The sequence below is a fragment of the Dermacentor albipictus genome, chromosome 6 (genome assembly GCF_038994185.2).
Source record: "Dermacentor albipictus isolate Rhodes 1998 colony chromosome 6, USDA_Dalb.pri_finalv2, whole genome shotgun sequence".
NCBI classification, from domain to species: Eukaryota; Metazoa; Arthropoda; class Arachnida; order Ixodida; family Ixodidae; genus Dermacentor; species Dermacentor albipictus.
In genome coordinates, this window is record NC_091826.1 from 103,183,024 (window position 1) to 103,204,213 (window position 21,190).

Below are 21,190 nucleotides of genomic sequence, written 5' to 3' on the forward strand. Positions count from 1 at the left end.
ACTTCATGTCTTTCATGCGTTTGCTTGTTGAACTAGTAGTGTGATCACAAATGTTCTCATTTGTGATCCTAATAATACTTAAGCTATTGACACACATTGTAGTCAGGCAGACATCAATGTTATGAACAGTAGCAATGTTTATTGAACCCCACAAAGCCTAACGCATCATTTTATATGCTAAATTTTTTGCCTGCAAAATCTGATTTTCTACTCTACACCCAATGTGCAGCCTACATTCTAGAGGGAGTGTTCAGTTGTGAATAGTTCAGCAAATGAATTAGTAAGTAAAATTCTCATACTAATTCATTTTTACTGAATTATAATTTTGCTGCTTTCTTCACACTAATATAATCTGTGACCAGAAATACGTGTGAGCAATTTTTTTTTTTGACGTGGATTGGTGTTCCAGCTTTCTGGAGTAAACATGCTGCTTAAGCATCCTACAACAAACAGTGCACGTTTGCATGTTTTCTGCAGTCATAAGCCGTTACATCGTCACAACTTTTTGCATTTCACATAACGAAATTTTTTGTTTGATTTTTGATGAAGTCAATATTTTTTTTTCAAGACACGCAGTAAGAAGCATGGTGCCTGTGTAAAGCAGGGCACTCCACGCATTGAAGAGAAGCTAGTGTTTGCTACAACATGGCCATTGTGTGGACTTTGGCTGCTGCTACAAGGTAAACAACATGAGTTCAGAAATCAAATCCTTGATAAATGCTGTATTGGCTTGCAAGTCTTGAGATGCATGTCATGTATTAGCCGATCATTTGAATGTTTCTTCATATTTCTTGTGTGAATGTTTCTTCCTATTTCCTAATCTCTTGTGTGAAATCCATATGGGACCGAAAAGGACCTTTCTTGAAATGTAATGGCACAGTGGTAGAAGTCCACCGGTAATCTAACCTACGCATTACACCATCTGCCCAGTTCCAATTTTCTTTCGTAACGTCAAAAAGAATATCGGCTATCCCCGTTTGTTCTCTGATGCCCACCGCCCTTCCTGTCTCAACGTTACGCCTAACATTTATCATTCCAGCGCTGTATGCGCAGTCCTTAACGAAAGCATTGATTGTATACCTTTATATTCAGTGATAATAGTGAGCTTCCAGTCAGGAGCTGACAACGTCTGCCATATGCGCTCTAACCAATTTTAATTCTGCAAATTTCCCTCTCATGAAAAGAGTCCAATGTGTGTAGTTGATCTAGGTAAATGCACTCCTGCAAAAACTTTAAGGCTGACTGGCGATGCTGAATTCTTGTTCCCTTACCTGACTATTGATCATTAGCTTTGTGTTCTGCATAATAATCTTCAACCCCACTTTTAAACTTTCTCTGATAACTTCCCCAAACATTTGCTATAACTCATCCCTAGTGTTCCTGAACAGAATAATGTCATCTCGAAATCAAAGTTTGCCGAGACATTCACCGTTGATCTTCACATTGAAATGATTCAATTAACCAATGCTACTTGTAAACAACCACTACATTTCTTTGACACAAATGTCATGCTACACTTGCGCAGGCGATTACCTTGACATGCAGCACAATAAAGGTCACAAGAGAAATGCAAGCTTATTCGCTTGTGAAAACAGATTTTCTTTCATTACAATGCATGATGAGTAGTAGCCTCAACGTAGTGAAGTGGACCGACCCTTTATTGTTCCTGAAGTTGCAAAATAAGCCTTCTTTTAAAAAAAGAGCTGATGTACGGCTAATGGCTGACCTCATGGCATGTGTTCTTGCGTCTGATGTGTTACTGTTCTGCCCCAACAGAGCCTGTCCCAAGCACGTCTCGACCCAGTCTGCACGACCCAGTGAGTCGTTCAAGGTGCGTTCATAGCTGATGTGCGGCTAAGGGCTGACCTTCTTGCCTGTGCTGTATCTTATGTATTACTGTTCTGCCCCCACAGAGTCTGCGCCAAGTACATATTGGTACTCATCGCAAGAGCTGCCATTTACACCTACAGAAAGGGTCTGGAGCCAAATTCGGAAGGCTGTTACCCCACGAACAAACAAGTGGATGCAAAAATATTTGGATGAGATGGCAAGCATATGGAGGTCCGTGTCAAGACTGAAAACGGCCTCGGCCATCATCCCACCAGCGCGGATATCGTCCCAGTCATCCAGTTACCTCAAAAAAGGCTTTTTAGAAATTGATTGTGTTTATATGCACCTGTCACCTCTGAACAAGCACGGATGACAGTGGCCAAAAGAGTTCCGCCAGTTTGCCCTTCACCTCTGTTTCAATAGCCCAAAGGCATACAGGTACCTGGCAAAAACCTTTAGCGTTCCAACAGTAAAAATGTTAAGAACCTGGCTATCTGCAATGTCACTCAAGACTGGATTGATGCCAGGCGTTATGGATATGGTAACAGATAAAACAAAAAATTGGGATTTAATGCACAGGGCATGTGTTCTCATCTATGATAAAATTTCTCTGAAATGAAACCTGCAGTATGACTCTAAGCATGATGTTTTGGTGACATTGCAATTGAAAGTTCTGGTCATGTAGAAAACACAGCATCCTCGTTTCTCGTGTCTGGTATAGCAAAGTGGTGGCTCCAATCTGCAGCTCTTATGATAGGTGGCGGCCAAGGAGCAAGAAACATTTAGGAGTGGAAATTCCGCTGTTTGCAACGACCAGAAAAGGTCACAAGCCCGCGGAACCATTATCGTGGTGGCGGCGCCTGCTGGCCTGGAAAGAAACTACCGCCGTTTTGGTTGCCACGGCAACCGGTCGAGCGTGTTCCGTCAGGCGCGCCTGGCACGGAAGAAGTGGCCGGAGAGCACGCCAGAGCCGCGCGCGCGCGCTGCATTTATTAACGCGATAGCGTTAAGGAGCTCGTGTCGCAGAAAAGCCGGTGTCGTCGGCGTCGGGTGTCGGCGTCGGCGGCGTTGACCGTGAGCGATAAATCACGGCAGGCGCTTCATAAATAAAAAGCAACTTCCAAGATTGGCCCGGTGGGAATCGAACCCAGGTCTCCGGAGTGTGAGACGGAGACGCTACCACTCAGCCACGAGTTCGATGCTTCCAAGCGGTGCAAACGCGCCTCTAGTGAATGCGGTGTTGCCTTCGAAACGAGCCGTGGAAAGTTATACTGCGGTGTATATCGGTAATTATGAACATGTAACGTACAGAAGTCACAATTACACGAGTTGCGAAGTGCGTTTCCGCTGCATTTCTTCTGCGCTTTCCGCACACGCAGAGCCATCTTGCGGCAAACACAGAAGACCCCCTCCTCTCAATGTACGGCGCTGCCCCGACAGGAGGCGCGCCGCGCGCGCATTGGGACCGCTGCCAGGCGCGTCGCGGGACTCCCTCTCCCCTGACGACGCTTCGCCGTGCTTCCGGTTTAGATTACTATCTATCTCTCTGCCCGTGCCGATCACGACGTTTGGCTGGCGTAGATCGTTTCCCCTCCGAGACACCGAGTTCTTTGGTTCGTTTCGTTCGCTCAGGCGCACGTTTCGTTGCCGCGCCCAACGCTGCGTTGCTCGACGCTCAACGCGTGATAGGTGGGCGCTAAGTCCGATGCGGGGCGCATCGTAAGTGATTGCTGTGCCGTAGCGCATTGTCTTATACCCCTTGGCGGGTCGACGGGAACGCTGTCGCGTCCCACTCTTGAAGGCGAAGCTTAAGCGTCCTCCAATTTTTTTTTAACGCGATAGCGTTAAGGAGCTCGTGTCGCAGAAAAGCCGGTGTCGTCGGCGTCCGCGGCGTTGACCGTGAGCGATAAATCACGGCAGGCACTTCATAAATAAAAAGCAACTTCCAAGATCCGCGGGTGGGAATCGAACCAGGGTCTCCGGAGTGTGAGGCGGAGACGCTACCACTCAGCCACGAGTTCGATGCTTCCAATCGGTACAAACGCGCCTCTAGTGAATGCGGTGTTGCCTTCGAAACTAGCCGTGGAAAGTTATACTGCGGTGTATATCGGTAATTATGAACATGTAACTTACAGAAGTCGCAATTACACGAGTAGCGAAGTGCGTTTCCGCTGCATTTCTTCTGCGCTTTCCGCACACGCAGAGCCATCTTGCGGCAAACACAGAAGACCCCCTCTTCTCCATGTACGGCGCTGCCCGGACAGATGGCGCGCCACGCGCGCATTGGAGCTGCGAGGACCGGTGCGAGGCGGTTCGCGGCTGGACTCTCTCTCCCCTGACAACGCTTCGCCTTCCTCCCTCTGGAGAATCAAGCGTCCTTCCTTTCTTTAGATCGCTATCTGTCTATCTCTCTCTGCCCGTGCCGATCACGACGTTTGGCTGGCGTGCATCATTTCCCCCTCCGAGATACCGAGTTCTTTGGTTCGCTCCGCTTGCTCAGGCGCACGTTTCGTTGCTGCGCCGAACGCCGCGTTGCTCGACCATATGGCTCGACGCTCACCGCGTCCGATGCGGGGCACCTCGTAAGTGATGGCTGCCCTGTGGCCCATTGTCTTATACCCCTTGGCGGGTCGACGTGAACGCTGTCGCGTTCCACTCTTGAAGGCGAAGCTTAAGCGTCCTCCAATTTTTTTTCCCCTGCGGCATGTAATGTTTAACAGTCTCAGAAGAGAACAGCAGTTTACGATAGGTAGCGAGGCACTGGAAGTGGTAAGGGAATACATCTACTTAGGGCAGGTAGTGACCACGGATCCGGATCAGGAGACTGAAATAACCAGAAGAATAAGAATGGGCTGCGGTGCGTTTGGCAGGCATTCTCAAATAATGAACAGCAGGTTGCCACTATCCCTCAAAATGAAAGTGTATAACAGCTGTGTGTTACCAGTACTCACATATGGGGCAGAAACCTGGAGGCTTACGAAATGGGTTCTGCTGAAATTGAGGACGACGCAACGAGCTATGGAAAGAAGAACGATCGGTGTAACGTTAAGGGATAAGAAAAGAGCAGATTGGGTGAGGCAACAAACGCGGGTAAATGTGTAATCTTAGTTGAAATAAAGAAAAAGAAATGGAGATGGGCCGGACATGTAATGAGGAGGGGAGATAACCGATGGTGATTAACGGTTAAGGACTGGATTCCAAGGGAAGGGAAGCGTAGCAGGGGGCAGCAGAAAGTTAGGTGGGCGGATGACATTAAGACGTTTGCAGGGACAACATGGCCACAATTAGTACATGACCGGGGTAGTTGGAGAAGTATGGGAGTGGCCTTTGCCCTGCAGTGGGCGTAACTAGGCTGATGATGATGATGATATTCGACGCGCCGCATGGCGCCGCCACTGCATACGGTGCCGTCGGCGCATGCAACAATTGTGACCTTATCTGGTCGCCCGCGCTCGCTCGCGCTGACGGAAGTTTCACCTCCTAATGTCTTACTCCATTGTGGCGGCAGAGTTCCTTCTGGAACAGTTTGCTGAGATAAGAACTGTTGTCTCTATATAAAGGCACTGATCAGTAACGAAGCTATCAACAATGGTGAACTTGGGACAGCACTCAGAATACATGGGACGAAAATATATTTTATTTTACATATGCCACACTTATTGAAGTGTACTAGAAACACTTCCTCAAGTATAACCAAGATTGGGAAGGTTGTTGATTCATGGAAACACTAAAGAAATACCACTCCACCCATCACCTAAAGCTGAAATACCTGCCAAAATTTACTGACGGGCGTTTGTGTGAGACTCCGTTTGGCAACAAGTAAAGTGTACCTCTCATGTGTTGAGCAACACTACTTGGCGATTGAGGTCTTCTTGCTGTTAATGTTCTGCCTCCTACTGCTTTACATAGGCAGCTTCCTAGAAAGTTATTTGATGCTTTGAAGAGCTCCGCAATGTGCATAAAAGAGTGCAAAAAGGCATGCCATGATGTCCACGGAACGCATTGAATTTTAAACGCTTGTGTGCTTTGGATCAAGTCCAAGCACTTTGATAGCCCTCACAAACCTAGGGCTGTAAGTGGATGCCAGGTGACAGTCAAAGCAATCTTGTTGCTGTGGCAAGACCTCCACCCATCTTAATTCCATCTTAATTTTCAATTCTTGCTGATTCAACGGCAGAATCAGGGTCCACTTGAGATTGGGATCATTCGGCAGCAGCATTGTTGCAATGCAACTCCAAATGCATACCAGTTTTCTGCCGGTCTATGGCACAATGTTGTGTCAAAGCTTTTCAAACTTTGGCACAATTGAGCAACTTTAGCAGACCGACTGAAGGGGCCCTTAGCTCCGCACGTGCTGCTTTTACAAAAGGGCTCTCTGAAAAGTAGTGCAGAAGCAAGCCATGACGTGCTTGAGTCAAACAGTTTACCATGCGTGCCGATATTTTATACACACATTCCTAAACTCAGTGCAGCTCGTGCCACAGCCTCCTGAAGGAAAGTAACTAGGACCTTGCAAAACCTAGTCAGTAATTTGCAACGTTTAAAGCTGTTGAAATAAAGGGCAAAGCCCTAGGCAATTTAACTGTCCCAACTGGCACAGCATATTAGTATGTTGTGAGGCTTGAAGACAAATTTCCACAAGCAGTAAGGGCTATTGCACACCAGCAAGGTATTACAAGTGAATTGTTCTCCATTGTGGCCGAGGAGACCAGCGATCCACCATTTTTCAGACTGCAAGCAGCAACTTTTGCAGCTCTATGCCCGCCTTAGACTTCTTTGGAATTTGCGGTTTTAAAAACCATGAGTTAAGCTTCTCAAAAGCACCTTAATCTTCTGCCAAAAGAAAACTCAAAAAGCTGCAGTAGGCAACAGTCAGGCCTTATCGCAACTCTAAACGTAGCACTTCAACGACTCATGGTTTTCGGTTTCTTTTTCTTAATTACTTCCTCGCATTGCAAAATTATTCCATTTTGCCAAGTATGAATGCAATATTTTTTATTCCCCATTCTTTTTTGAGACGATTTTTACCCTTTATCGAAAGTATGGGTGAAGCGATTCTTGCTAGGTAACATTTGACTTCTTGTTTTTGGCCTTCAGTGCTACCAGAGTGGAGTTCCTACTTCAACAAAAGATTTCTCATCGCCATGTTGAATCGCCAGTCTCATTCTCTCCTTGCTCGGAGGAATAGGATTTTTGGCAGGTACACTGGAACGATTGCATAATTTCAGTTGCGATGCTGTGCCCCTTTGGTCATGTTTGCCGTGTTACGTTTCTAGGATATGGCGGCCTAGTCACATTAGGTAGCAGTCTCTTGAAGCAAGCACCTGCTCCTGCAGTCCGTAGCGCAATATGGACTCCAAATTTACATGCACTGTGGGCAGATTGTGCTTGTCGCTTTCCTCGGCAGCCGCGATCTGGCATGAACGGAGACCAGCACACGTGCTTACATGGTCTGTAGCGTATGAAGTTGGTAGCCACGTGGGAGGAAAGACGTGTACATGCTAAAGGTGACGCCCACGAAATGGACGATGCAAATATTGAGACAAAGTGGTCCACGGGCAACACTTTAGCAGCCCCTGAAAGAACAAAAAGAAACGTGCTGGTTGGAAAGGAGCTGAATGCTAAAGTGGTGGGTAGTCCACGTTGCCGAGTTGGCTGCAGTAGTGGATGCCTGCATCACCCGATTGCTTCACAATGGAAGTTGCTGCTTTTTAACAGCAACTGTCGGTTCAAGCAAGTGGGACGCTCTGTCCAATCTGTTTGCACAGCTGGCCGTCGCTCGTTACCAGACCGCCATGCGCGATGATGAACAGCATTTCAGGAGGTCGCATAAATGACTGCAGCGTATTTCAACAAGCTAATTTTATTTCTCTTCTTGGATGAGAACGTACACGGGCGCTCCTTATCTTCTGCCAACAAGATAGCACATTCCGTTCACACAATTGAGGCTTGCTTGTATGGGTGTCAGTAGAGTGTATGGGTGTCAGTGTGGGTGTCAGTAGAGCTCCTGCTCATTCCTCGAAAAGCAGCGAATTCCTGATGTTGTCGTAGAAGTGGGCCGGCCCGATTGAGTTCTTGCTGCGGTAGATAACCGTAGCGTCCTTTTCGATGAGTCCTTCTCGCCACATGTCGTTTTCTGCCTGATGCCCTATGCGGAGCACCTCCTCTACATATGCCATGACCTAATCCGCCTTAATTAGGCTGCCGAGGAGGCCACCCACTCTAGGAAGTGCACGTGCCCGACCCACTTAGTGCGGAGGCATGTTGCTGACATTCAAACACGCACCTTGCCCATCTGTCCCGAGTCATACATTGTAGGCAATTACGGTATGGCAGCTTGCTGGCCGCTTGTTCTTCAAAGCTTGGCCCCCGTAAGTCACCCTGCACTGCTTCATTGGTGACAGCTCCATGGCAGCCCACAGCAATGAATGAATGAATGAATGTTTATTTTGACAGAAATAAAATACAAAGAATCTCTGTAAAACAGGCTGACAAAAAGGCACGAATGCCTGACTAAGTGTCAGACCCCTTCCCCGACCCATTCCCAGTGCACAAAACACTCAAGCACACAGGGCAAGCATACTGAATACTGAATTTGATTTGTGTACAAAAGAACGCACAGTCATACCTGAAGCGACAGCAAATCCATGTTCACTTTCTTTTAGAATGTTTAGGGACGGTGATTCATTTATTATAGTGAGTAAGCCAGGGTGATGATTGCACAAATCTGCAGCAATGAATGCCTGCTTTTGGATGCCGTAATTGGTACGGATGTTGCCCTTGTTGTAAATTAATTGCCCCAATCTCTGTCAAAGAGGCAGACAAAAAGGCGCGAATGCCTGACTAAGTGTCAGTCCCCTTCCCCGACCCATTCCCAGTGCACAAAACACACAAGCACACAGGGAAAGCATGGTAAACAAAGTAGATACATGCACAAAAAAAAGAAAAGTACATGAAATGTGTAACAGAAATACTGAATTTGATTTGTGTACAAAAGAATGAACAGTCATACCTGAAGCGTCGGCAAATACTTGTTCACTTTTTTGTGTTATGTGGCCTACTTCGCGTGGCGTCCCAATTTATCCCGATATTTCGCTGACATGCATACAAATAATGCATTCGAGAAGGTAATGTCGGGACATGGACGACTTTCCTCAGGTCCTTGACCATTCTTTAGCGGTTCTGTGATCGAAGGCCGGTTTGAGCTATCTTCTTCTCGTGTACTCTATACATATATTTATCTGAGCAACAGTGCACGCCTAGGTATTTGAGCGATGGGTCCATGCACAATACCTCTCCGCCCGCTCGCAGGGCCGCACCATGCCCCACCTCACCCGCAGCCTGGATAATTGTGGTTTTGTACAAATTGAAGCAGAGACCCAACTTCGACATTTTGCTAGCACAGATACCAAGAAGTGCTTGCAAATCGTGTGGATCCTCGAAAATTGATATGAGGTCATCTGTACGTGCTAAGCCTGGGCTGCCTCTGTTTTCCTCAATTGCCATTGTGCTGTACTTCAGTCCAAAGCCCCGAGCTCATTGTAATAGTGCTTTCTCTACACCTGACACGTACAACAGATAAAGGATTTGCGACAGAGGAGATCCCTCATGCAGAGCTCTGCATAACTTGATGCATTTCATTTCCACGGGGCCAGATTGCACCACGACCGTGTTCCCCAGGTACAATCGCTTTATTGTTGACAGAAGAGCCACTGGCAAGCCCGAGGCCAATAATCGAGCGAATACGGTGGAGTGAGGTACACTATCATATGGGTTTTCGACGTCCAGCGCACAGCAGGTTAGAGAGCGGTCTTCCTCTCACGCTACATCTGCACAACTAGCACGGACAAAGTTGTCTGCCTCTATGCGCCTGTTGCCGGAAGCCATTTTGCATCTCCATAAGAAGGTGCTCATTCTCCGCCCATCCACCATTTCATTCCTTTAGCCCTTGCGCAACGGCGGGGTAAAACACTAGTCACTGTTATGGCTCGGTAGTCGTTTAAGTTACCCTTGCTTCCTCCACGTTGGGGTATGAAGGATACCCTACAGTGTTGCCAGTTCTCGAGTATCTCGGCTCCTTCGATAATCTCTTGTGAACAAGCTAGCCAGTTGTTCTCGAGTCTGGGCCCAGATTCTTCAGCAGTTGCGCAAGGAAGGTGGTCAGTGTCCAATGCTGATTGAGGTCAGATACAAGAAATCGTCCGATCGATCAGATGTTTGAACTCCCATGTTGGTCCGCACTGGTTGTTCGGGTAGGTAGGTGGCCCTGATGCGGTGGGAATCGATGTATTAATAATCTGGTCCGGTGATCCGTAGAGTGCCTCTAGGTGCTTGGTCACCGTCTCTTTGACGTAAGCGACAACATGGCCTGTTGCACCATCCTCTAACTGCTGCAAACTGATCGCCTCTGTGCAGTGAACGCACGTAGTTCAGAAGTTCTGTGCCGTAGATCCCCCTTCTCCTCGTAAGTTTTGGAACTGTTGCATATTCACCTCTACAAGTTTAATCTGCACAAATGCTTGCTCTCTATGCTTGAGCACCAGGTAGCGTTTTGACACGGCTGCACAGGCCCCTGAGATTCCTATTGTGACTGTACGCCAATGCTCTATCCTTCCGTGCCTCCTCGCTTGCCATTCGTCCGCTATTTCTTTGTCCCCCCATGATTTTCTATGTTGTCGCGATTTGGTGCTGCGAATCATGAGTCGATGTAATAGCTGTTCCAGCGTTGACACAAATCCTGGGAACGAGGTCTGTTAGAAAAGTATCCGACCTTATTCCTCTTTCAAACACCTGATGCATATTAAACAAGCGCGCTTGCATCAGCCGACGTAGAGCCTTCGAGCGCATGCGCAAATTTTTTTCCTGCCTGCCGATAGCGTCAGTTGCTGGGACGCAGCATTTGAGTGCGTTAGTGCATAGTGCTTCCCTCGGTTTCTTATTGCAAGGAAAATGGCACAGCGACTGGAGCAGCGCAACTGCATCAAATTTTGCCAGAAACTGGGCAACAGCCAAGTGGAAACCATTCGGAAGATTCAGACGACTTTCGGTGACGATGCTATGAGCACTACAAAGATTAAGGAGCGGTACAACCGGTTGCAAGACGGCCGCACATCGGTGCAGAACGAGCCACGCTCCGGTCGGCCATCAACATGCTGAAATGACCAGATCATTGCCGAAGTGCAGCTGTGGTGACGCGGGACCGCCGTGTGACAATCCGAGAAATTGCGGAAGAGTTAGGCATCAGCGCTTTTTCTGCACATTCCATTATTACCGGAGATTTTGCCATGAGAGGTTCGGCGAAACTCTTGCCGAAGCTGCTCACGGTGGAGCAAAAGCTACTTCGTCGTAAAGTCTAACAGGACATGCTGGACTCTACAAACAGTGACCTCGATTTCATGAACACCCTAACAACAGGTGACGAGTCTTGGGTGCATGGGTACGACCCGAAAACCAAATCCCCGTCGTCACACTGGAAGCATTTCACGTCACCCAGACCAAAGAAGGCCTGCCAAGTGCGCAGCAACATCAAAGTGATGCTGACTACTTTCTTTGACTCCCACCGTGTGGTACACCACCAGTACGCACCGCAGGGTCAAACAATAACCAAAGAGTACCACAGGGATGCGCTCCGTCGCCTACTTGCTGCTGTGCCGCGCAAGAGACCAGAGTTGTGGTCAACAGGAAATTGGCGCATCCGTCACTACAAGGCTCCTACACATTCCTCGCACTTGATCCAGACTTTTTGACGAGAGCCAGACTTCTGTAGTTCAACAGGCTCCTTACTCTCCTGATATGGCTCCCTGCAACTTACGGCTCTTTGCCAAAATCAAAAGGCCATTGAAAGGAGCGTGACTTCAGACAAGAGTGGACATTATAGCTGCAAGGACAGCTGAGCTAAACTTCATTCCGAAAGAGGCCTTCTTGGAATGCTTCCAATCATGGCAGCACCACTGGGAAAAGTGTGTGGAGTCCCATGGAGACTACTCTGAGGGTGATTAGGTGTTCAAAGCTCCAGTTATGCCACCTTTTTCTTCGGCCAAAGGTCGGACACGTGTCTAACTAACCTCTATATCTTGGCTTGCGCCGTTGTTCGCTTGCCTCACATTATGCCGCTACCGTCGCGATTGCTCCGTGTGGCAGCTACCTGTCACAGCTGGACTGTGGCGACCACTGTAGGTGGGTGAAATCCATATGGAGGCAGCAGTGATCGCTTCGAATGCTGTGCTTGCCCTCCTCATTTGTGTTGAAGCATTCGAGGAATGTAGCGAGGCCTTGTGATGCGAAAGCGTCATCAATACAGGTCACCCGTACCCGTGCACCCCATGTAGGCTGCCCACCGCACCATTGGGCGAAGGTTAGTAATTTCCACATCCAGGTGTTCCACTATCTGTTGGAGGAGCTCGCCGCAGGCATCTGTGCCTGCGATATATCTGAGATATTACCGTTGAAGTCCCCAACTATCAGCAGCTCCTTATCGCTTGCCTTATGTACCACGTCCTTGCATATGTGCTGCACTAGCGGCTCGTTCGAGTTGCTTCCATGGCATGTCGCGCACTGTGAAGTATGCTACACGTATGGCCGTAGGCACAGTTAATACATCGCCAGGTGTTCCACTTTCTGTTGGAGGAGCTCGCCGCAGGCATCTGTGCCTGCGATATATCTGAGATATTACCGTTGAAGTTCCCAACTATCAGCAGCTCCTTATCACTTGCCTTATGTACCACGTCCTTGCATATGTGCTGCACTAGCGGCTCGTAGGAGTTCGACTGAATGTCACGCACTATGATGTATACTACACGTATGGCCGTAGGCACAGTTAATACATCGCCGGGGATCCAAAGATGCTCGGCGCATTCTGCGCTGTCCTCTTCCCACTGTAAACTCTGTCGTCACAGAATACCAACACCGTCTCTTTTGCGTTCATTACCCTTCCAGTTGCTGCCGGCCCAGCACCATTCTGTATGTATGGGTAGTCCTAAATCTCTCAGATGCGGCTCAGCCACCACATACACACAGATCTTTTCTGCTTCCATGTCATGATACAACTCTTCCCATTTCCCCGCGTTATGGGCCGTGTTCATATTCAAGTATCCATCTCTGAAGACGTCCGCTTTACTCTTCAGGCTTCGCCAGGGTCTCCCTCTCCCTACTGTCTGCGGCTTCGGGAAGCCTTGTTGCTGTTCCTCTAACCTTGCTTCCCTGCCGTCTGTAGCATCGCCTGTCCGAGAGCTGCCATGAGCGATGCCATGCGGTGTGTGTTTGTCAGTGTCTATTGTTTTGCAGGGCCAGCTGACGCAGGCATGTGCCTAATTCCTCTGTAGTGCTCTCCTATTAGAGTAGGTTGTGCGCTTCACCTATCGGCGCCCGTGTAGTGCTCACACAATCGATACTTGGTCCCAGTTTTGTGCATACTCCTCTCAGGCTTTCATTCAGGAGCTTGCACTCCTTGCGCACCATGTCCGTGTTCCTGACTGACTGGTGGACACCGTATGTGGTACAACGGTGTGAACAGGCCCTTGCCTGCCAAGTCTGTACCATGTCCTTGAGCTCGCGCACTGCTATGTCAGGACTGGTTGTCTTCGCTTATGGTATCATTAAGATCAGTGTGTAACGCCACCATCGCCTCAGTTGTGCCCCAAACCTCCGCCACTGCGTCCGTTTCTGCAATCACTTCCCGGAAGGCGGCTTCCTTGTTTGTCTGATATAGAACAAGCTTCCTCCACTTTGAGGCTTCTAGGGTAGCGAACCTCATTCTGTGATAATTCACATCGCCGAAGACAAATGCCCAGCGTCCTTTGTCGATAGTTCCCCGGGTGTTTTCTGCATTTGGCTGGAGCCCAATGGGATTACAGGATTCTATCGGTGGTGGCCTCTCACATATCTGCTTTCGCTTCTTGTTCGTTGTTACCTGCCAGAATGCATGTTCCGAAACCCTGCTGACATCGAGCTCCTGATGCTCACTCCCGTGCTTCTCGGCTGTCCTGGTGTGACTAGCCGGTGCTGTATGGATGTCTTTCTGGTTTTGCGTGCCCACCTCTCTCCAGTCCTTTGTGGACAGCTCGGGTGTCTCCGATTTCATCTCTCGTGCTGTCTGGCTCCCCACTCCAGTGTCATAACGGTTTTCCTGCCACACAGGCCCTGTCTGTCGTCTCCCACTCTCTGGGTCGTGAACTTCGCCTCCATTTGGTTCCCTTGTCACAAGAGTTTGTCGCATCTGTGGGTCATTTGCTGCCGCTGAGATCGAATTTCCTTCAGTTTTTTATCTTAAACTTCCGGCATCGCTGATTGTTCTTTCCGCTTGCAGTTCCCACTCTTATGTTATCTTAGCTGGTGCCAAAACTTGTGTCCTTTATTCTGTTGGTCGCAGCTTGTGCACGCCACCCATTAGCTTTTCTCGTTCCCAGCTCCGGTTGACGCGCTCCGTTGTGCTCGCGGCCGCCCCACGTTGTAGTTGAGACACAACGGCGAACGTTCAAACACAACGGCGAAATCTCCGGCAGTGAGCTAACGTCACGACGTAGCTCGGCTATGGTAGCTAGGCACCGACTTGGCCGACTCGTGCCACTTGCGCCACCTCGCGAGATATACTGGGCTGTGTGCGGGGCAAACGTGGTTTGTTAGATCTCGTTTACACCCGATTGTTAAGCACGACGCGTTAGAACAATTCACAGGGCACGACTTACCAATGCCTCACTGATGAGTCTGAACACCCAAATATCGCATCAAAGCATTTCGTGGATCGGCTAGGCCAGGATGGGGGCGGCTAAACGGAAATGTGACGCGACGCGACCCCACACAATTCTAGGATGAATGTTATCAGCGTCCCCTTTGGAATGGGGCAGAGGAATAGGCCAACAAGCTCTTGCTATTATACTGCCTAATGTCCTGCCTAGGCTAAAAATTAAAAAAAAAGGAAAAAAAACACTGATGAACTTTCACAACCACACTTTCTGACCACTACTCAGAACTTTGCCTTTGTACGTCTCCGGTTTTTGTCGTTCCCTACTTTTCTTCCACCAATCTTAGAATAACCTCCCACCAATCTCTATGGCGGACATGTTTACCTTTCCCCTGCTTTTGCTGAACCCAAACGCTTAGAGGAGGCCAGTGGTGCCTAAATCGACCACAGGGCAGATGTCTTCACATACTAATAAAACATACTCCATTGTTTCCTTAGTTTTACTGCAGCAAACACATGCTTCTTCATTCCTACATCTTGCACCGAAAGTGATGAGTTTCCCTTTGAGTTATCATAAATTTTTCCTTTCCAGATTTCGTTTTTTCCCCTTAAATGGATACTCATGGCAGGTTTCTTACCGCCGCCCATGAGATTCTCCGAGTTCCCGACTGAAGTTATTTTTTGCAGTGTTGCTTACCATACAGGCTGCATACTTGCTGGTAAGCTTCCTCGTTTTTTTTCCTCCACTGTGAATCAATGGTATTCCTGTACAAATACCTGAATACTTTCCCAGCCCATTTATTTTCTGGTATTTTCTGTTTCTGAACGACTGCATATTCCTCAGTCGTTCTTCATGATTAATTTTACACTGAGCGTCGCTCACGTCAAAACTTGTCCATCCCGTAGCACCCTCTAAAACTTCATTTCCTAGTTTTACCGTGACCGCCCAATGCGAGGCATCCCACTGACTTTTGGTTCCCATCGAGTCCTGATTGTATCCCTGATTTCAAGCAAATAACCGCATTTCCAAAAGTAAGTCCTGGAATCATCATACCTTTCCAGATGCCTCGGAGTACCTTGTGCCGATTGTATCCCCATAGCACTCTGTGCTTCATTATGCCAGCATTTTTCTACCCTTGATTGTTATTTCTTCCTTTGTTTCCATATATCTGTTGCCCTCTTTTATCCATATAGCAAGGTATTTATATTTTACGTTACGTATTTCCTGGCGCTGTATTGCCACAGTATGTTCACTGTTCTCATTGAATACCATAACACCTGATTTTCTAACCCTAAATTTCAAACCTAAATTCTCGCTTTCCAGTGCACAGATGTTTGCCACATGTTGCCAATAACTTTGCTTCTGCGCTAGCCTCACAATGTCGTCCACATAAAATAAACCTGGAAGCTGCTCCTCTACTACTGTACCCACCTGTTTGTATAAGTGGTTCAACCCGATATTGCTTACTTCAAGTGCCCTCTCCATCCTCACCATGTACATCATGTACATCATAAACAAGGAGATATAGGGCATCCCTGCCTCACTTTTTTGTTGATAGAAACTTTCTCCTCGCTCCTCATCCATTCCCCTTCAATGCAAGTGGTATTTTCTAGGTGAAGCTCTCAAAAGCTGTAGACAATCGTCACCTAAGCCTTCCCCTTCCAGAATATCCCACAAACCGTTGCGGTCTACGTTGTCATACGCTCCTGTAATGTCTAAAAAGGCCACATATAACGGTCTACTTTCTACTCTTCATATTTCAATACAGTGAGTAAGAACAAATATGTTACCACCAAAACTCCTACCTCTTCTAGAGCCATTCGAAAGTTCTTCCAAAATGCCATTATTATCTGTCCATGCTTGCAGATTTAATTTGATCGTCTGCATTGTCGACCGTCAACGGTCTATACAAGTGAACTATCTTTCTGCCCCATACCTTTATAAATTAAATTCATTCTTTTACTTTGTAGCGAACTGACTGGTATTCGTCTGTCTTTTAAAGCTTTTGTCATTGCTTTCACGAGCGCTGATTTACTTGTTGGTACTAGTTCATTATTCAGCCTAACAAGAACCTCGTCTAGCCATGTGGCTGTGTGCTTTTGTATTTTCGGTTTTCTTCCAGTTGAAATTTGTCAGTACCAGCTCCCTCTCCATCTGGTTCTCTTTATTGATTTCTTCTTTTTTCCAAAAATAACCTCGTCGTTGTCTTGGAAAGATTCGGCTGTAGTTTATTGCCGCTTCCAGTTTGTTTCCATCTTCCTCCAGGATAGTTAGTATTGCTGTTGATTTCCTGCCTAATTATTTTAGGTGTTCCCAAAATAATCTAGGTACGTTCTTCTTTTTCTCATGTATTTGTGACAACCAACGTTCACTTTCACCTTTTTATCTTTGCTTGCAATAGTATTTGAACCATACATTTTTTTCTCCCGGTGTCTATTTCACATTTCCTGTTTACTTCATCCCTAGGCAACTGCGCAATCTTTGCGTGCCTGTGCTCTCGAGATGCTTTCTGTCGTTCCACTATCGCTTCTCGTTATCATCCTGTTCCACCAGCTTTTCGTTTTTTCCCTTTCCAACGAACATGTGGTTTATCTATTTGTATTTTTGTCGTTATTAAGCTTGGAAGCTCACTATCTTCTCACTCTTGACTTGGCCATTTGCCAAGTTCTTTTTCGACTCTAGTGACTATAATTGTTAATTGTTCAGCGCACAAATTTGCACTGGCCATTTTGAACTCCATGCTCTCTTTCCCACCCCGTATCCCATTTTCAAAATGATATGTTTATTTTCGCTCCCTGTGCTCCTTTGCCCTTCCTCATCAATGACCATTTATCTCAACTTACAAATTCCTTCTGTTATCAGACAGTTTTCAATGGTTCATAGACAGTTTCCCACTTCGCACGTGATCTACCCTTCACACTTAGGCACTGTATTCACGATAACGAGGTTACGATGCTCACAGAGCTCTTGCGTTGACTTCTCGTTGTTATCGCTATAGCCATCTAAATCTTGTATGTGGGCATTCATATCACCTAATAGGATAATTTTGGCATCATTCCCGAAACCTCTAATATCAGCGCTTATACACTCCACTAACTCTTCATTCTTCTATATGCAATTATTTCTGGTACAAAATTACGTAACGCCCAGCCAAGTTTTTTCCCCACTAAATGTGCCTGGTAACCAAAGAGGCTCTTGAAATTTTGAATTTACTCTTTTCCATTTGGCACCAGATTGATAAGCATTCTGACTTCCTCTCCCCTTCTTTTTAACTTAGTTATGTTGAACCCTTCCCAAACGTAATTCTCAATCACTGACAGTTCTTCCGGGTCTCTACGGTGCGTTCCTTTAACCGCATACACTTTTTGTTTTATATTTCTTCTCCAGTGAAGTGCTCATCAATCTCTGCCCACTTTTCGTTTCTTCTGTTGCCCTGCATGTTTACGTAGCCTATTGCATGGCAAGCTTTCTCGGTTCTTGATTTTTCGGTTACTAATCGTGATGCTATACTGAGGTTCCTTTAGGGGACCTTCTTCCTTACTACCTACCCTGGCTTCCTGAAGCGCGCGTGGGCCTCCTAAAGAAGCAACAGCATGATTATCAAGTCACCAGCCCCTTTCTCGTCCAAGCCTGTATTTCAAGTGGATCCCGTTTCGTTTACAACCATCACACCTTCTCACTTCCCTGTTTGCTTCAACAACCTCCAAACCATTCTATCACCTCATATTCCATATTGCCTCATTAGCAGCCACTACCGCTCTTTGTACATCTGTCTCGTACACGCACCTCCAACATTGTGAATACTACGATTACGCACCTGAGGGGATAGCTCACGCATGTTACCCACCCCCTTCACCAAGAACTGGGCTAATCCTCTCCCATTACTGTTTAGGACGTCGTTTAGCCCACCTGGTACTATTAGAAGGTTGTGCACGTAGGTATTTTCCGTGAGCTTTGTTTTTACTCGTTTCATGGCAGCACTCAGCGTCTACTTTGGAAATGTACCTATCGCCACTATTCAATCGCCTGTCAACCTCTCCACAATTCCTTCCGAGCACCTAGCCAGGTTTAAGTAGCCGGAAATAGCCGCCATTTCACTCTCTCGCACCTTTCCCTCCTTCTCTTTGATCTTTTCCGCGTGAGTCGCGCTCCTGCTTTGCCTGTGGCGGCCTCAAAATAGGTGCCACACTTTCCAGCTACCTCCTCCCTACGTTACACGCATTCCCACATCTTTTGCTACACTCCCTCTCCTGTCACGTTGGGGGACTACGTTCAATTGTCATGACCATTCTCGTTCACAATGGTGGCCCCGTTCGACGTTTCCTCGGCTGCTTGAAGTCTGTCTTCCAGCACCTTCCGCTCATCACACTCCCTATTTAGCTCATTTTTTATCTGCTCAACCTGTTTCACAAGCTCTTCCCGGAAAGCCTCCATTTTCTTCAGCCTGGCATCGATATCAGAGTGTGTCCCGATTGACTCGATTCCCTCTCCACGCTCATCTCTCCCTTCATCTGCCTTGAGGGACCCACCGCACACTGCAGGCTTTCACGGCTTTCGACGGATCGGGCCGATGTTTTCTTTGTTTGAAAAGCGGCAAGCAGCAAGCTTATACATGTTCTCATCAGTCTGCGTTTTGCAAGGATCCATTCATTTGAAGAGAGTAAGGGCCATATTGATAAACCATAACTAGGCTGGCTTTAGAAGAAGCAACTGAAGTGGCAGGTAAGGCCCCAAGGCAACCAGTAGGTAAGCACTGCCAAGTAACAAGGGACCTATTAAAAAAACGAAAAAGAATGAATGTGACCAACAAAACTAATCAAAAAGCAGAAACTAAGAGATACTAGAAATTATATCTTGAGAAAGACGGAAAAAGCAGTAAAAAATCGACCTAGCCTGAAAACAGTGAGAAGGAAACTAGGCATCGGACGAACAAAAATATATGCCCTCAAAGACAAACAGGGTAATATCAGCAATCTCTCAGACATAGCAAAAGCAGCGGAAGAATTCGATATTGACCTGTACAGTACCAAAAGCAGCCGCGATACCTCCGTTCAAAGTAGTAATGAACAACTTAGAGGCTTCTGCCATAACTAGCTATGAAGTTAGAAGGGCACTGCAAGACATGAAACTGGGAAAAGCAGCCCGAGAAGATAGACTACCAGTCCATTTAATCAAAGATGGTGGAGACCATGCTTTAAAAACGAGCCACTCTTTATACGAGGTGTCTATCGACTGCAAGTGTCCTAGAAAAATGGAATGCAAGCATTATACTAATACAGAAAAGGGCGACGTTAAAAGAATTGAAAAATGATAGGCCCATTAGCTTACACCCAGTAATATGTAAAATATTCACGAAAATTATCTCCAATAGAATAAGGGCAACACTGGACTTTATAGTCAACCATGGGACAAGGCTGGCTTCACGAAGGGACACTCTACAATGGATCACATCTATGTCATTTATCAGATAATCGAAAAATCCGCAGAGTACAATAAGCCTCTCTATAAGGCTTTCATAGATTACGAAAAGGCATTTGATTCAGTAGAGGTACCAGCAGTCATAGAGGCATTATCTAAGGAAGGAGTACCACAGGATGCTTACATAAATATCTTGGAAAGTATCTACAGCTACCTTAATTCTCCACAAGTAGGAAGATACCTATAAAAAAAGGGGGGTCAGACAAGGGCCAGACAAGGAGACACAGTCTTTACAACGCTATTCACCGAATGCTTGTAAGTATTCATGCAATTAAACTGTTAAGGCTCAATGGCAAATATCCCAGCAACCTCAGATGTGCAGATGACATTGTCCTGTTCAGCCACACCGGGGATGAGTTACAACAAATGATTGAGGGCCTGAACAGAGAGAGTAATAAAAGAGTGGTGTTGAATGTCTATATGCAGAAGACGAAGGTAATTATCAATAGCCGGGCAAGGGAACAAGAGTTCAAGGTTGCCGGTCAGTCTGTAGGGTCTGCGAAGGAGCACACTCACCATAGGTCAATTACTCACAAAGGACCTTGATCAAGAGACTGAAATTTAAAGAAGGATAAAAATAGTTTGGACTGCCTAAGGCAGACATAGTCAGGTCCTGACTGGAAGTTCACCGTTAGCATTAAATAGAAAGGTGTAAAATCAATGCGTTCTACCTTTGGTGATATGGGGCAAAAAACTTGGAGACTGACAAAGATGCTGAAAACAAGTTAAGGGGGGACGTGGCTTTGAAAGTGAACTTCGTTGTTTCTTCGTGGGTTTTGATGAAAATTCGCACAAATGTATAGAATGTCCCCTGATGCTCCCAAAAAAGTTTCAGAGCGATATCTTGAGAACATTTGATTCAATGTTATTCAGCAGAATTTTTCTCTGTCTTACTTGTGGATAGCGTGGGGAAATTAAAAAAACGTGATAGAAGGCTTGTTAAGTATTGACTGCATAAGTAAATACGTCCTCAACGTCGTGACATTGTTGCTTTTTTTTTCACAACACAGATTTTTTGGAGTGGCATCTTTATGTTACTTTCATAGAGAACACTTTCAGGGTAGACGAATAACCATATCGTAAACTTATAAAGGGCCAAGATAAGAAAGCGAGAATACAACAACCTGCATTGCAGCCCAAGGAACGTGACAAAGCAAACGAAGTCAAAATATGTCAAACGGTAACAAAGAAATCTGCTCCAG

The 21,190-nt window shown here is 46.7% G+C and overlaps 1 protein-coding gene across 1 annotated transcript in view; it reads right to left on the reverse strand.

The window, feature by feature from the left end:
* LOC139061313 (uncharacterized) overlaps positions 1 to 21,190 on the reverse strand; it is a 413,371-nt gene that overhangs the window by 40,612 nt on the left and 351,569 nt on the right. The gene's annotated exons all lie outside the window — the stretch shown is intronic.